Here is a 16,029-nt window from a genome sequence, read left to right as displayed (position 1 = left end):
GTCATCCGGGTATAATAAAATTGGGACCGAGTTATAATTTATTTTTGGGTAGTCATGGGGGAGCTCCGCCAGCAGATCTCCCAAGCTATTAATGTATAATGAGAAAAGGAATGGGGCAAGGACACATCCCTGCCTCACTCCTTTTCCAATACTAAATCTGTCTGAGCACTCCCCATTTAACCATATCTCACCCTTGCTCCTGCCTCGCGATAAAGTTTTTTAATAAATAACAGTATACCGTTCTCAACACCCAAATCAGATAAAATTTCCCATAGTTTATTATGTATGACAGAATCGAACGCGAAAGATAAATCAATAAAAGTTAAAAACAAATTTTCGGTATTTGCCCTAGTATATTTATCAATTATTAGGCAAAGATTCAGGCCTTGCTCCATTGTGTCCAGTCCACTTCTAAAACCATATTGTAACCGTGATAAAACACCCATTTCATCCGCCCAAGTTTGTAACTTATTTAAAATTATCCTACCTACCACCTTCAATAAAGAATCCAACAGTGAAATTGGGCGATAACATTTAGGGTCATCACAATTTCCCTTCTTAAAAATGGGTATTAAAATAGCATCTGACCAGGATTTTATGAAACCAATTTGACAACACTTGTTTAAAACATTCATTTTATTGGCGCCCAAAAATCAATATTTGACCGATACACTGGGACACCATCCGGCCCAGGGGCTTTTCCTGGTGCACTTTTTTGTATAGCACAAACTATCTCATCCAAGGAGAAACTGATATCAAGAGGATATACGGATGGGCGCACATGTGTCTCATAGCTGTCCCCTACCACAGAACTTTCTACTCGGGGTAGTTCCCTCTCCAGCTCGTTATCTCCATGTCTCATACCAGCATTGTATAAACCGCTGAAATAGCATATCCAACTATCTTCACTGATGGCTATGTCCATCTTATCACAGTCTCTCTCTGAGAGATATGGGGAGTTTACTATTTTCCAGAACTTAGTATTATCTTTCTCTATACAGGCCTCGTGTAGGTCTTGCCAGATTTCCTCTTTTAGTTTAGATTTTCTTTTCTTTTTGGCCTGTTTATAGAGCAATCTGGCCTCCCTTATCTCATTTCTATTCCTAGGTTTCTTTTGCAGAGCTGTTTTTAATAACTTTTGTGTTTTACTACAACGTGATCGAACCACCCCCACTTTTTATTCAGTTTCGTCTTTTGTTTAGCCGTAGGTATTTCCTTAATCTTAGCTGTAATTTTCACGAAAGCTTTAATCAAGTCCACATCCTTGTTCTCATCCTCTAGACACACACTGAAATCCTCTCGTGTCTCTTTTACAAGCTGACCCAAAAAGGCAGTGGGATCCACCTTCTGCCATTTTAATGTATAACCATTTGTACTTGATAGATTTATTTCCTGTTTATATAAAACACCCACCTCCTCCATTCTATTATAGGTACCATTCTCAAAGACAAGGGATACACTGTTAGGATAGTGATCGCTCACCGCATTATAGATTGTCGCATATGTAAGGATCCTTATAGAGTTCCTATTTTTTGTAAATAAGACAAAATCAATCATTGTATTACATCCTCTACCTATGTATGTGGGCTTAAAAACTACTGGGGGTGTACATAATTTGTTAGCATAACACAAGTCAAATACAAACATAATTTCACTTAACAAGTCCCCCACGGTAGAGTGTGTGAAGTGAGGTAACACATCGTTGATTTCCTCCCCTAGGCCAAATATGTCACTCTGATGGTACCTGCACAGATAGCAATTAAAATCCCGACCCCATATGAAGCACAGTTCCCCTTTAGGCCTCTCCTGAATTTTTCTCAGGTCCCTTTGCAGTTGATTTAGAACACTCAATATCATGTCTTTTGACATATCATTAATAAAAATTATTAATTATCAGACAGCCCACTCCCTTCGGCAGTATATTCACAATCTGATAAAAATCGCTGTTTTTTTGCGAACGTCAATTTCTCAATACTCAGCAGATTCGAAATGTAGGTACATAGCCCACCTTTAGGTCTGCCAGCTTTACTAGGGAGTGCTGGGTATTATAGGTCCTAAACGGTATACACCCGTTTCAACGCAACTTTTACGACTACCTACCATTACAACTCAACTTTTACAACGCAAAAACTTTTACAACGCATGTATTTACAACGCATTTTTTTACAACGCAGGTACCTTTACAACGCATACTATTACAACGCAAGTATTGGTAAGTATATAATTATATTTTAAATGTTATATGTTTGGGGTAAAGGGGTATTTTTAGGGTTCAGGGTCAGTTTTTAGTTTTTGGGTAAAGGGGTATTTTTAGGATTCAGGGTCAGTTTTTAGTTTTTGGGTAAAGGGGTATTTTTGGGGTTCAGCGTCAGTTTTTAGTTTTTGGGTAAAGGGGTATTTTTAGGGTTCAGGGTCAGTTTTTAGTTTTTGGGTAAAGGGGTATTTTTAGGGTTCAGGGTCAGTTTTTAGTTTTTGGGTAAAGGGGTATTTTTAGGGTTCAGGGTCAGTTTTTAGTTTTTGGGTAAAGGGGTATTTTTGGGGTTCAGGGTCAGTTTTTAGTTTTTGGGTAAAGGGGTATTTTTAGGGTTCAGGGTCAGTTTTTAGTTTTTGGGTAAAGGGGTATTTTTAGGGTTCAGGGTCAGTTTTTAGTTTTTGGGTAAAAAAGTATTTTTAGGGTTCAGGGTCAGTTTTTAGTTTTTGGGTAAAGGGGTATTTTTGGGGTTCAGGGTCAGTTTTTAGTTTTTGGGTAAAGGGGTATTTTTGGGGTTCAGGGTCAGTTATTAGTTTTTGGGGTACAGGGGTACAGGGTAAAAATTAATTAAAATTAAAATTAAATTAAATTAATTAATTGATATGAAATTAGATTAAATAACATTAAATTTTTTATTAAAAAATCAATTTACGATTATTAAAATAATATATACTTACCAATACTTACGTTGTAATGGTATGCGTTGTAAAGGTACCTGCATTGTAAAAAAATGCGTTGTAAATACATGCGTTGTAAAAGTTTTTGCGTTGTAAAAGTTGAGTTGTAATGGTAGGTAGTCGTAATAGTATGCGTTGTAACATGGTACATCCGTCCTAAACTCCTCCATGTGCAACTCACTAATTTGCCAGGTCTCTTGCAGGCAAATTAACGAGTGCTCATTCACGACTTTGAGCCATGCTCGGTCCTGAATTTTAGCTGCCAAGTCTGCAGTGTTCCAAAACAATAATGTACAGTGTTCTTTCCCTGACAAAGATTGTAATCTATCAGATGGCTCCAGGTTTGCATTATTTGTATCAGTTATAGGGATACTATCAGCAAAATGTTCCCTTATATGAATTGCATTTTCTGGGTCAGCATCTCCTTGTTGATTGATATTAAGTTTGGTAAGTGCCTCAGTATCAATCACTATATCACTCTCATGAGGATTGTTCACGCTACCTTGCAGTAAGGGCACATCTATAGCCCTGTTCTCTGCCCACGTTACAGCCGGCGGGCCATTAGTTAGCATGCAGTCCTTACTACCCCCTCTAGGGTCAAGCAGCTTTAGTCAATCGACAATCCCTAGTGATGATAGAGGTTCAAATCTATTTTGGACATCCACGTTAAAAGGATTCCCCCATGGTCTATAATTCCACCCAGGATGGGTGCACTGTCTTTGAAAATCTAAAGGAATGTATAAATAAACCAGAGGAAGTACACACATTTCTTTCTCAGCAATATATGTTTTTCCTGTCCTAGTCAATATTGCATGGATGAGTCTAGTGTCTCTGAACGTTAGACAATACAACCCCCATATACCTGCGTCATATGTAGCTGTTGTGGTGCATTTGGATTTATAAATTTCAAGCAGCTCTGGTACCGGTCGACACCCCAGTTTTCTGAACAGACTGACAAGCACCCCAGTGGTTCTTAAGAACACATTTTTCCTAGCTAATATTGCGGCTGTCCAACTACCCTTCCGTTCGAAATTTGTACCCAAGTAGGAACATTTGTCCACACACTCGATTCTTTTGCTATTAATAAAAATGTCACATTTCTTAGCATTTCTTTTCCCACATTTCATACTAAATGTTTTACTTATATTCACTTGCAACCCTCTCACCTGCATATAATTAACAAAATGAGTTACAGTTTTCTGGAGGCCAATTTGTGTCCTTGACATTAAAACCGCGTCATCCGGGTATAATAAAATTGGGACCGAGTTATAATTTATTTTTGGGTAGTCATGGGGGAGCTCCACCAGCAGATCTCCCAAGCTATTAATGTATAATGAGAAAAGGAATGGGGCAAGGACACATCCCTGCCTCACTCCTTTTCCAATACTAAATCTGTCTGAGCACTCCCCATTTAAACCATATCTCACCCTTGCTCCTGCCTCGCGATAAAGTTCTTTAATAAATAACAGTATACCGTTCTCAACACCCAAATCAGATAAAATTTCCCATAGTTTATTATGTATGACAGAATCGAACGGGAAAGATAAATCAATAAAAGTTAAAAACAAATTTTCGGTATTTGCCCTAGTATATTTATCAATTATTAGGCAAAGATTCAGGCCTTGCTCCATTGTGTCCAGTCCACTTCTAAAACCATATTGTAACCGTGATAAAACACCCATTTCATCCGCCCAAGTTTGTAACTTATTTAAAATTATCCTACCTACCACCTTCAATAAAGAATCCAACAGTGAAATTGGGCGATAACATTTAGGGTCATCACAATTTCCCTTCTTAAAAATGGGTATTAAAATAGCATCTGACCAGGATTTTATGAAACCAATTTGACAACACTTGTTTAAAACATTCATTATTATTGGCGCCCAAAAATCAATATTTGACCGATACACTGGGACACCATCCGGCCCAGGGGCTTTTCCTGGTGCACTTTTTTGTATAGCACAAACAATCTCATCCAAGGAGAAACTGATATCAAGAGGATATACGGATGGGCGCACATGTGTCTCATAGCTGTCCCCTACCACAGAACTTTCTACTCGGGGTAGTTCCCTCTCCAGCTCGTTATCTCCATGTCTCATACCAGCATTGTATAAACCGCTGAAATAGCATATCCAACTATCTTCACTGATGGCTATGTCCATCTTATCACAGTCTCTCTCTGAGAGATATGGGGAGTTTACTATTTTCCAGAACTTAGTATTATCTTTCTCTATACAGGCCTCGTGTAGGTCTTGCCAGATTTCCTCTTTTAGTTTAGATTTTCTTTTCTTTTTGGCCTGTTTATAGAGCAATCTGGCCTCCCTTATCTCATTTCTATTCCTAGGTTTCTTTTGCAGAGCTGTTTTTAATAACTTTTGTGTTTTACTACAACGTGATCGAACCACCCCCGCTTTTTATTCAGTTTCGTCTTTTGTTTAGCCGTAGGTATTTCCTTAATCTTAGCTGTAATTTTCACGAAAGCTTCAATCAAGTCCACATCCTTGTTCTCATCCTCTAGACACACACTGAAATGCTCTCGTGTCTCTTTTACAAGCTGACCCAAAAGGGCAGTGGGATCCACCTTCTGCCATTTTAATGTATAACCATTTGTACTTTATAGATTTATTTCCTGTTTATATAAAACACCCACCTCCTCCATTCTATTATAGGTACCATTCTCAAAGACAAGGGATACACTGTTAGGATAGTGATCGCTCACCGCATTATAGATTGTCGCATATGTAAGGATCCTTATAGAGTTCCTATTTTTTGTAAATAAGACAAAATCAATCATTGTATTACATCCTCTACCTATGTATGTGGGCTTAAAAACTACTGGGGGTGTACATAATTTGTTAGCATAACACAAGTCAAATACAAACATAATTTCACTTAACAAGTCCCCCACGGTACAGTGTGTGAAGTGAGGTAACACATCGTTGATTTCCTCCCCTAGGCCAAATATGCCACTCTGATGGTACCTGCACAGATAGCAATTAAAATCCCGACCCCATATGAAGCACAGTTCCCCTTTAGGCCTCTCCTGAATTTTTCTCAGGTCCCTTTGCAGTTGATTTAGAACACTCAATATCATGTCTTTCGACATATCATTATAAAAATTATTAATTATCAGACAGCCCACTCCCTTCGGCAGTATATTCACAATCTGATAAAAATCGCAGTTTTTTTGCGAACGTCAATTTCTCAATACTCAGCAGATTCGAAATGTAGGTACATAGCCCACCTTTAGGTCTGCCAGCTTTACTAGGGAGTGCTGGGGTATTATAGGTCCTAAACGGTATACACCCGTTTCAACGCAACTTTTACGACTACCTACCATTACAACTCAACTTTTACAACGCAAAAACTTTTACAACGCATGTATTTACAACGCATTTTTTTACAACGCAGGCACCTTTACAACGCATACCATTACAACGCAAGTATTGGTAAGAATATAATTATATTTTAAATGTTATATGTTTGGGGTAAAGGGGTATTTTTAGGGTTCAGGGTCAGTTTTTAGTTTTTGGGTAAAGGGGTATTTTTAGGGTTCAGGGTCAGTTTTTAGTTTTTGGGTAAAGGGGTATTTTTAGGGTTCAGGGTCAGTTTTTAGTTTTTGGGTAAAGGGGTATTTTTAGGGTTCAGGGTCAGTTTTTAGTTTTTGGGTAAAGGGGTATTTTTAGGGTTCAGGGTCAGTTTTTAGTTTTTGGGTAAAGGGGTATTTTTAGGGTTCAGGGTCAGTTTTTAGTTTTTGGGTAAAGGGGTATTTTTAGGGTTCAGGGTCAGTTTTTAGTTTTTGGGTAAAGGGGTATTTTTGGGGTTCAGGGTCAGTTTTTAGTTTTTGGGTAAAGGGGTATTTTTGGGGTTCAGGGTCAGTTTTTAGTTTTTGGGGTACAGGGGTACAGGGTAAAAATAAATTAAAATTAAAATTAAATTAAATTAATTAATTGATATTGAATTAGATTAAATAACATTAAATGTTTTATTAAAAAATTAATTTACGAATATTAAAATAATATATACTTACCAATACTTACGTTGTAATGGTATGCGTTGTAAAGGTACCTGCGTTGTAAAAAAATGCATTGTAAATACATGCGTTGTAAAAGTTTTTGCGTTGTAAAAGTTGAGTTGTAATGGTAGGTAGTCGTAATAGTATGCGTTGTAACATGGTACATCCGTCCTAAACTCCTCCATGTGCAACTCACTAATTTGCCAGGTCTCTTGCAGGCAAATTAACGAGTGCTCATTCACGACTTTCAGCCATGCTCGGTCCTGAATTTTAGCTGCCAAGTCTGCAGTGTTCCAAAACAATAATGTACAGTGTTCTTTCCCTGACAAAGATTGTAATCTATCAGATGGCTCCAGGTTTGCATTATTTGTATCAGTTATAGGGATACTATCAGCAAAATGTTCCGTTATATGAATCGCATTTTCTGGGTCAGCATCTCCTTGTTGATTGATATTAAGTTTGGTAAGTGCCTCAGTATCAATCACTATATCACTCTCATGAGGATTGTTCACGCTACCTTGCAGTAAGGGCACATCTATAGCCCTGTTCTCTGCCCACGTTACAGCCGGCGGGCCATTAGTTAGCATGCGGTCCTTACTACCCCCTCTAGGGTCAAGCAGCTTTAGTCAATCGACATTCCCTAGTGATGATAGAGGTTCAAATCTATTGTGGACATCCACGTTAAAAGGATTCCCCCATGGTCTATAATTCCACCCAGGATGGGTGCACTGTCTTTGAAAATCTAAAGGAATGTAGAAATAAACCAGAGGAAGTACACACATTTCTTTCTCAGCAATAGATGTTTTTCCTGTCCTAGTCAATATTGCATGGATGAGTCTAGTGTCTCTGAACGTTAGACAATACAATCCCCCTCCGCCGTTTTCCCTTTATTGCCTACCCAACTTACACGGCGTACCATTTTAAAATTTGAGAAGAGAGCTTCATGCAGGCCCGTCTTATTCCCTAGCCATGAGAGGGATTCATTTCGAAACGTTTCCCAAGATTCATAGGCTGCTTCAGCAATAAAGGGACATTTGCTATCACGATTACATAGGGCGATGCAGCCGGTGGCAGATCAAGGTGGCTTCCGTTTTTATTATAATTCTTAGGTGTAACCTTCTCTATTATTTGTTTCTTCTCGGACCCCTTGGTCATTTTCAGTTCCAGGCCCTGACTCTGGGTTACTAGACAGGCAGTGTTATTATTATTAATGATATTGTCAGGTTTACCTGAGGCGTCATGCTTTCAGGGCCATTCACACAAGCAATAACAGGGTTTAATGGTTGATATAGCCTACCAGGTGCAGATGGGCAACTAGTATTTACATTATAGCTCTGTGTGTTCTTTTTTTTAGTTGGGTCTCGATCACCTCCATATTTTGAAAGATTTTTCCCAGGGTGCCTGTTAGAAAGTGTACAATTTATCCAGTGTTTTTGTTATATTACACAACTCCTTTCTATAATCGCCCTTAAGGAGTCCGGTCTTATCAAACTCATCACCCACCTGTTTCATTATCTTATATGTCTTGCTGGTGCTTTTCCTTATTTTACCTGATTTTTTTGTTATTAGTCAAATTTCTATTCGGTTCTTCAGTCCCCTGTTGAATCCCCTTATTCAATAGGTGTTTTTCGATGTTTTATTTGGGGGCTCAATCACTTGCTCGGAGTCAGATACCTCAGTCTGATCGGAGACATCCAAGACACACCCGTTTTTACACCTGTTTTAATTACCCCTGGGTTTGACAGCTGATCTTGAGTACATCGGACATCTTCCCCTGGACTTGAATCTACCGGTAGGGACAATCTGTCATGCACTGACATCCCTCTCGTACTGTAGCTTTAATGGCAGGACACTATTTAAAGACGCGTACAACATCGGAACGCCGCTTTGCGTTCTTGCGTCTAGCCCGTTCTGCTGTGGGTTCCTTCCCGAATTGTTTTGCCTGACTTCCGGTTTCCTGTTGGTCGGTTATTCTTCCTGTTTGGTTCCTGCCTCCTGTGTGAGGGTGTTTTCGTGTGGCTTCTACCTTTGTGCCGTACTTTCTGTTTTGCTGTCACCTTGACGTCTACCCTTCCTGACGTCCGCATTTACGGTATTGTCCGTATTGGTTCTCTTTCCACATTTGACATTTCCCCCTTTACTTGTGCCCCGCCCGGCGGCCGGGATTCTCCCCACCATCCGGCCGGGTACAGCTTGCCATTTCTCTCCTATTTCAGGTGCTCCGCCCGGCGGCCGGGTCTATTGCCCGCCATCCTGCTGGGCACCGCTAAGCTCATTTAGAGAGTTAGAGTCCATTCTCCCAATTCCCTGGTGCTTCGCTGGGCAGCCGGGATTCTCTCCGCTATCCGGCTGGGCACTGCCAGCCTATTCTACATTTTGATTCCCGCCTGATGCTGACTCCCATTGTATGCATATTTTTGGGGCTCTTGCGTGGACCAGAGTGTGGTGTGATTTTGAAGTTCCTGTGCAAAGAAACACGGTAACAGCGCTGTGCGCTGCCTTTTCTTACTATATACCTGGAGGTTTACGTGAGCGGAGACCTAATTGTATTTATTGTATGACAGATAACCTGATGCAAGATACATGGTAGAGGCTCACAAACTCGTATCTAGACTTACAGAAGAATTGGATGTTCTACCAGTTTACTCCAAAGAATAACAGAGTGAGAATTACACATTATGTGCTTACACTTAATAGCATAGATTGGGAAAGAGTTTTACTATCTTTTGTCTTGTTTTGCAACAGAAAACGAACACCTTATTCTACCCTTCCAATATGTCCTACAGTCCAGACGTTTAATTGTGGTAGGTGGTGGTCAAATGTGTATAATAGACATTGTGTACATATATGGTGTGGTTATCAAGTATAGAAAGTAATACATTTCTTCCTTTACAGCCTGCCTGTTACCAAGCGTCCATTCTGAATTCCACTGCCAAGCTCTATTGTCTTCCCCAAACTTTCCTTGTTTTGTTTCCCTGTTTTCCCCTGGCGAGCCATTCGATACTCTAGTGTTTGATAGAGTCGAAAGGCCGTAGGGGATGGCTGAGGATTACTCTCCGGATTCCTGACGCTCCTGCGGAACCTGCTTGGAAATCATTACACAGTCTATCCTGTGATAATGTCTCTTCAACCGATATTATTTGTTCCTCAATTGCACCCATAGCCCCTTTTAAGTACGTCATTAACGACTGTTGTCCATCCCGACCTCCTGTTTCTATATTAGTACTGGGGGTAGAAACATTCTTCCTTTTTCCAATGATTTGTATTTATACAATGTTACCTACCCTACAGTCAGTTTAGCTAAAATAGGGCAGCACACTACTAATGAACGAATTTTACAAAATTATCCTTGGATGGAAATAATATAACAATAGGCATACAACAAAGTTCCCCAATATAGAAAGGAGCACGTTAACAAATTGGGCTAGAAAAGGGGGTGCAGGGCTAAGGTGCCAGTTGACAAGCAGCAAGATACCAGAATGTACACGAGATACTTAAATTATTACAGCAGACTATGCAAGCAATGTGCAAGATATGCAGGACATGGGTACAGGGCTAAAGTGCCAAATTAGCGAGCGGCAGGGTACCAGGATATGCAAAAGAGCACTTTTGCTTGTAACTGCACACTACGCAAGCAATGTGCAAATTACGCAGGGAAAAAGGGTACAGGGATAATGTGCCAGATCAGCAAAAGACGGAGTATCAAAATGTGCAAAAAGAGCGCTTTACTTATACTGCACCCTACACAAGCAATGTGCAAATTACGCAAGGAAAAGGGGTACAGGGCTAAAGTGCTATATTCGCAAGCAGCAAAATACAGAAATGTACAAAAAACGCTCTAATTATAACAGTCCAGGACACGTAAAATGTGCAAAATACGCTAGAATAGGACAATACAGTATAGTTCCACTAAACGAGCAGCAAGTCAGGTCCTCTATCACACCTACATACAATACTACATATAAACAAGTTAAAAAACTGGTCAGAAATGCTAACTAAAAATGTGTTAAAAATCACGGTTACATGTTATTCAGGGTGGAGTGCACAATAAGGGCAGTAGTTTATATTTCATATATGAGGAAAGATAATATATGCCAAGTTTCTAGGGATGATTCAGAAAAGGGGGTGGTGATGAGCAGAGTGTCTGAATTAAGCAGACCACTCTTACCCAGTCCAAAGATCAGGGCTTGATCCATCACCGTTTTTTAGCTCACTGCACCATCCCAGCTCAGAACTTGGCTATATGCAAGGTCTAGGGAGGCAGTGTAATAATGTATGGGATACAAGTCACTCACAGTCTTTGGGCAGTCCTGCACAATGCCTCTCCCTTATCAAGGTCCCAAATTGTCAGTGGAGGGCCCAGCCCTGCCTCTTCCTGGCAATGACGGGCCCGCCCTATGTCCGGGCCAGGCTGGTCCTCTTGCCGCAGATCTCGCGGGGCCGCACTGCCTTCTGGGGGTTGTAGTGCCCCCGCGGTCCGCGGGAGAGGAGGTGGTGATGATTTGGACACTGGGAGGGCTTCGTCACAAGGTCCCTTGGCGGCTCAAAGGTGAGAAAGCAATATGGGTGGCAGAAAGGAAAGCAGGAATCCGGTGAAAACAAATAGCGCGTCCCGCGCCGCGGGTGCTCACCAGTGCTTTTGTAGGTGGAGCTGGTCCTCTTGCGGCAGATCTCCCGCGGCCGCACTGCCTTCTGGGGGTTGTAGTACCCCGGCAGTCTGCGGGAGAGGAGGTGATGATGATTTGGACACTGGGAGGGCTTCGCCACAAGGTCCCTTGGTGGCACAAAGGTGAGGAAGCAATATCGGTGGCAGAAAGGAAAGCAGGAATCCGGTGAAAACAAGTAGCGCATCCCTTCATGTCTATCTGCAAAGTGCATAAAAACATAGTAGCTGCCTTTTTACTTCTTCATGTATCAGCTGCATTTGACACTGTCTAACATCCTAACTTACTACAAAAGGGTATATTCACAAGAACGTGCGCTAAATATCACCAGAAAATGATAACGCAACTTTACACATCATAACCCATCGCAGGAAAATAACCTGTGTTTATGTGGAATGCACAACACCACGGTACCATGCCATAGTTTGCCAAAAACGCAATGTCCGTGATACAACCACCTTGACCGAGATAACAACATAAACCTCAACGCAGAAAAACATGCGATGGGCCGAAGCGCGATGAGGAAATCAGCGATAAGCAGCGCCAGCCTGCAATACACGCATGGCAGGTGGGAAAAGGTCCCGTGAATGGGGGGAATCTTGGAGTTGACACTTTCGAGCTCCACACTCAGAGCAACGGGAGGGGCACCACCTGCATCCCTCGTCGCGTCAGCCGGCCTGGAGAAGTCAAAGAGCAATGGTGATTCTTCGACTTCTTCTTGTCCTTCGACTTACCTGAGAAGTGCAAAGACTTTCAAGAAGACTGGTGGTGGTGGCTCCGTGACTGGTCCCTCGACCTCCCACTCGACCGGTAGCTCGAACGGCGTGGAGCCAACTGCCGGGCCTCGAGAAGCTTTCAGGCCTCTCTCGCAAAGACTTCGGATTCATAGTCTAGCAGTCGAACATGACTTAGGGTCATGGTCACGCTTCAAGCAAAACAAGCACATGCGGTGCAAATCCGTCACCAACCTCAGCTGGCTGCAGGAGCTGCAAGCTTTGAAATTGGAATTCCTGACGTGCACTAGGAGTTGAAGACTCAAAATCGATGTCAACAAAGTCAGCAAAAAGTCAGTCAAAGAGTGACTGGAGGTACCGGTCTCTCCAGATCTGAGCTGGCTGGCGTGGAAATAGGAAGAACTGACGTCAGCGCGTTAGGGCGGTGTCTGAGTAGCTACCACAACGTCATCCCGGCGACCACGACGCCAACGACAAACGCGGGGCCAACCGACGCCACCTTTCAACACTCAGGGGTCCTTCTGATGAAAAAATTGTCTGGATCCAGCCTGACACATGCGGGTAATTCTATGGTAAGGAATCTATAACTAATTGTCTCTTTCAGATTGGTAAATCCATTAGTTGTAGTGTTTCAATTTAGGCACAGCAGCTCACCTAGCCTTTGACACTCAAGCGAACAAAGGAAATAACTTGCTTATTCAGTTGCAGTGTCAGTGCTCTGCTTCAGAAGAAAGGTTACTAAGAAAGGCCTCACATGTGTACTATTTATTTAATGAGTAAGCTGGAGGGAAGAACTATAAGGGTGTGGGGGAGGTGACTGGGAAGGCACGTCAATGTGCTTTGTGGCAAGTTTATACTTTTACTTGTATTACTTTATCTATATTATAGTCCTAAAGAGAGGCTCGAGCTCGTAAGCCAGTGGGCCAATAATTTTTAATATTGACTGGCACCATGTAAACCACATAATTTGCAATTACTCTACACGCCAGTTTAAGAACCACACTGTTTCCGGCAGTAAATGTTCAGTGCTACTTAAGTATCAACTTCCACTCACACTGGCTGGGATAATATCTCTTTCAGTCAGTCCAGGTTCAGCACGCTATGCACATGACACACCAGCATTCACATGACACCACAGGGCACAGATTGCCTCTGTACACCAGATTAATTCTACTGTCAAGCCACAGTTGGTTCTTTCAATCGGATACAGAAAATAGTACACACTCCCTGCATTCACAGTGCATTAACTACATTTTATATTCATTCATTTCAATCTTTATTTCGATCTACTTAGATCATAAAAGATATACATACAATTTAAAATCAACTTACAATCGATAGCAAATAAAACAAGGATTATAAAACCTTACAGTAAACATTTTAAAGGAATTGCAGTGCATTGTGATTAAAAGTCAACAGTACATTTCATTAATCACGAATCAGTGACTGACTTTATATAACGAGTGCGGGTGTGCCACATCCCTGTTAGGAATTTTGCCACCGCAAACACAATCGGGGATGATAATTCCGTCTTTAAAATTTTGTATGCTGTAAGATGATGTCTAAAACCTAGGTTTTTTAAAAGTGGGATAAGCCAGTGCTTCCTAGATCTATGGTAAGCATTGCAGAAAAATATGATATGCAAATCATTTTCCTGAGGATGTGTGCATACCGGGCACTGTTCTGTGGGCGAGGGCTGACCCCAGCGTTTGGCAAATGCCCTGAGGGGGAGTGTGCCGTATCGCCACTGCAGAAACAATTTCATGGTCAAAACGGGACTAATGCCATCAAGGACGTGCTCTATATAGTATGAGTCTTTAAATTTGATAAACAAATTAGTAAGGGACCCCTCCTGTGTACTCTCTACTAATGCAAGTAAATTTCGCTCGTAGAAATCCCTTGAGAGGAGTTTAAGTGGGATCCTATAGCATGCATTTCCCGGGTCTAGCCATAGTTCTGGTCTTCCTAGGCTCTCACAAGTTTGTTTAATGTATCTCAACCAGGGAATGTGTGTAGCATTTGGTAAAGATAGGATCTCTTGGAGCTCAGTCCTGTAATCCATAAGTTCAGGCATACTCCAAATTCGACGCCAGAAAGTAATTGGTTAAAGTCCCAACTCCTCTGTAATTGGTCCTAGACCCAGATCTAGCCTCATCGGGAGAAGTGGGGTGCTTGAGGGTAGAGCTACCAGCTGCCTAAAAAATTTATTTTCAGTGGACAACAGGTTTTGGGCTGGTATGTGACCCCACAATTCCCCCCGTAGGTGACTGCCCCCCTTGCCTGCATTTTATAAATTTGAAGCACAGGACCAAGGGGTTTGTAGGTTGACCTACTTACCATCCTGCAAATTCCACCCGCTAACTGTGCTAATTTCATGTTCGCCTTGTTCCGGTGCATGTCCCAGGTCATATTTTGGTTAATATTCACCCGGAGATATTCAATACTGGATACCCTCTCAAGTCGCAGAGTGCCTATAGTGGGATTGGGGCGTGTTGAGGAGGGGGGGTTGAGAATCATATATTTAGTTTTAAGGGCATTGATCACAAGCCCCCGCTCCACGCAAAAAATCGAGAACCCATCCAAGACCCGTTGTATTCCCATAGGAGAATTGGACAACAGCAGGGTATCGTCCGCAAACATAATGGCGGGCACCCTGCTGCTGTTGAGCTTTGGAGCATCGATGTCACCTATCCTAGTCAAATGGGCGATTACCCCGTTGACAAAGAGGCAGAACAGGGTCGGTGCAAGCACACAACTCTGTCTCATCCCCCTGTCAATGGGGAATCTTCCAGAAAGTGCCCCGTTCCTGCCGCACCTGACACGTGCAAAATTCCCCTGATGCAATCTTATTAAGATCGAAAGGATATCGGCTCGAATGCCCAACTCCGTCAACACAGTCCATAGTCGAGCTCTGGGCACTAAATCGAAGGCGGCTCATAAGTCCACAAATACTGTGTACAAACTGCCACCTTCGATTACCACTGTCTTCCAAAACAGAAGATTTAAATGAAAAATCTGGTCCATGGTTGAGACCCCCTTTCTAAGGCCTGCCTGGTAGGGCTCAAAATTGCAGATTCCTCTATCCAACTTTGAATACGGTCAAGTATCAGCCTACCAAATATTTTCTGGGGTAGGTCTATGAGGCTGATGGGCCTGTAGATGGCTGTGAGCTGAGGTGACCCCTTCTTAAATATCGGCACAATCTCTGCACCCAGACAAGTACTCGGGACCTCCATACCCCTCAGGACAGCATTAAATATCAATACCAAGTAAGGGGCCCATACGTCAGGCTCCTGCTTAAATAAGTCGCCAGGTAAACCGTCTAGTCCAGGCGCTTTGCCTGGTTTCAGCCCTGCAATGGCGGCTCGCACCTCCATCTCGGTAAAGAGTTCCCCTTCTGGTAAGCCACTAATGGTCGGTTGTGGTTGATTTGGACCCCCATCATCAACCATATAAAGAGACTGGACATGGTCCTGCCAAGCCTCTGCTGAAATATTAGGTTCGATAGCCGAAACTGGCTCCTCAGACCCCGTATTGACAATGCTCCAGCATTTGCGAGAATCCCTGCCAACTAATAAGGTGGCGAGATTTTCCCACTTCTCCTGTTCCCATTTACTCTTTGCGTGGGTGACCAAGCGCTTGTAATCCCTCCTTCTGGCCTGAGTCTCAGACCTTTCTGTACCCGCCT

Source organism: Lissotriton vulgaris, unplaced genomic scaffold (assembly GCF_964263255.1).
Source record: "Lissotriton vulgaris unplaced genomic scaffold, aLisVul1.2 SCAFFOLD_376, whole genome shotgun sequence".
Lineage (NCBI taxonomy): Eukaryota > Metazoa > Chordata > Amphibia > Caudata > Salamandridae > Lissotriton > Lissotriton vulgaris.
This window is presented reverse-complemented; position numbering follows the sequence as displayed.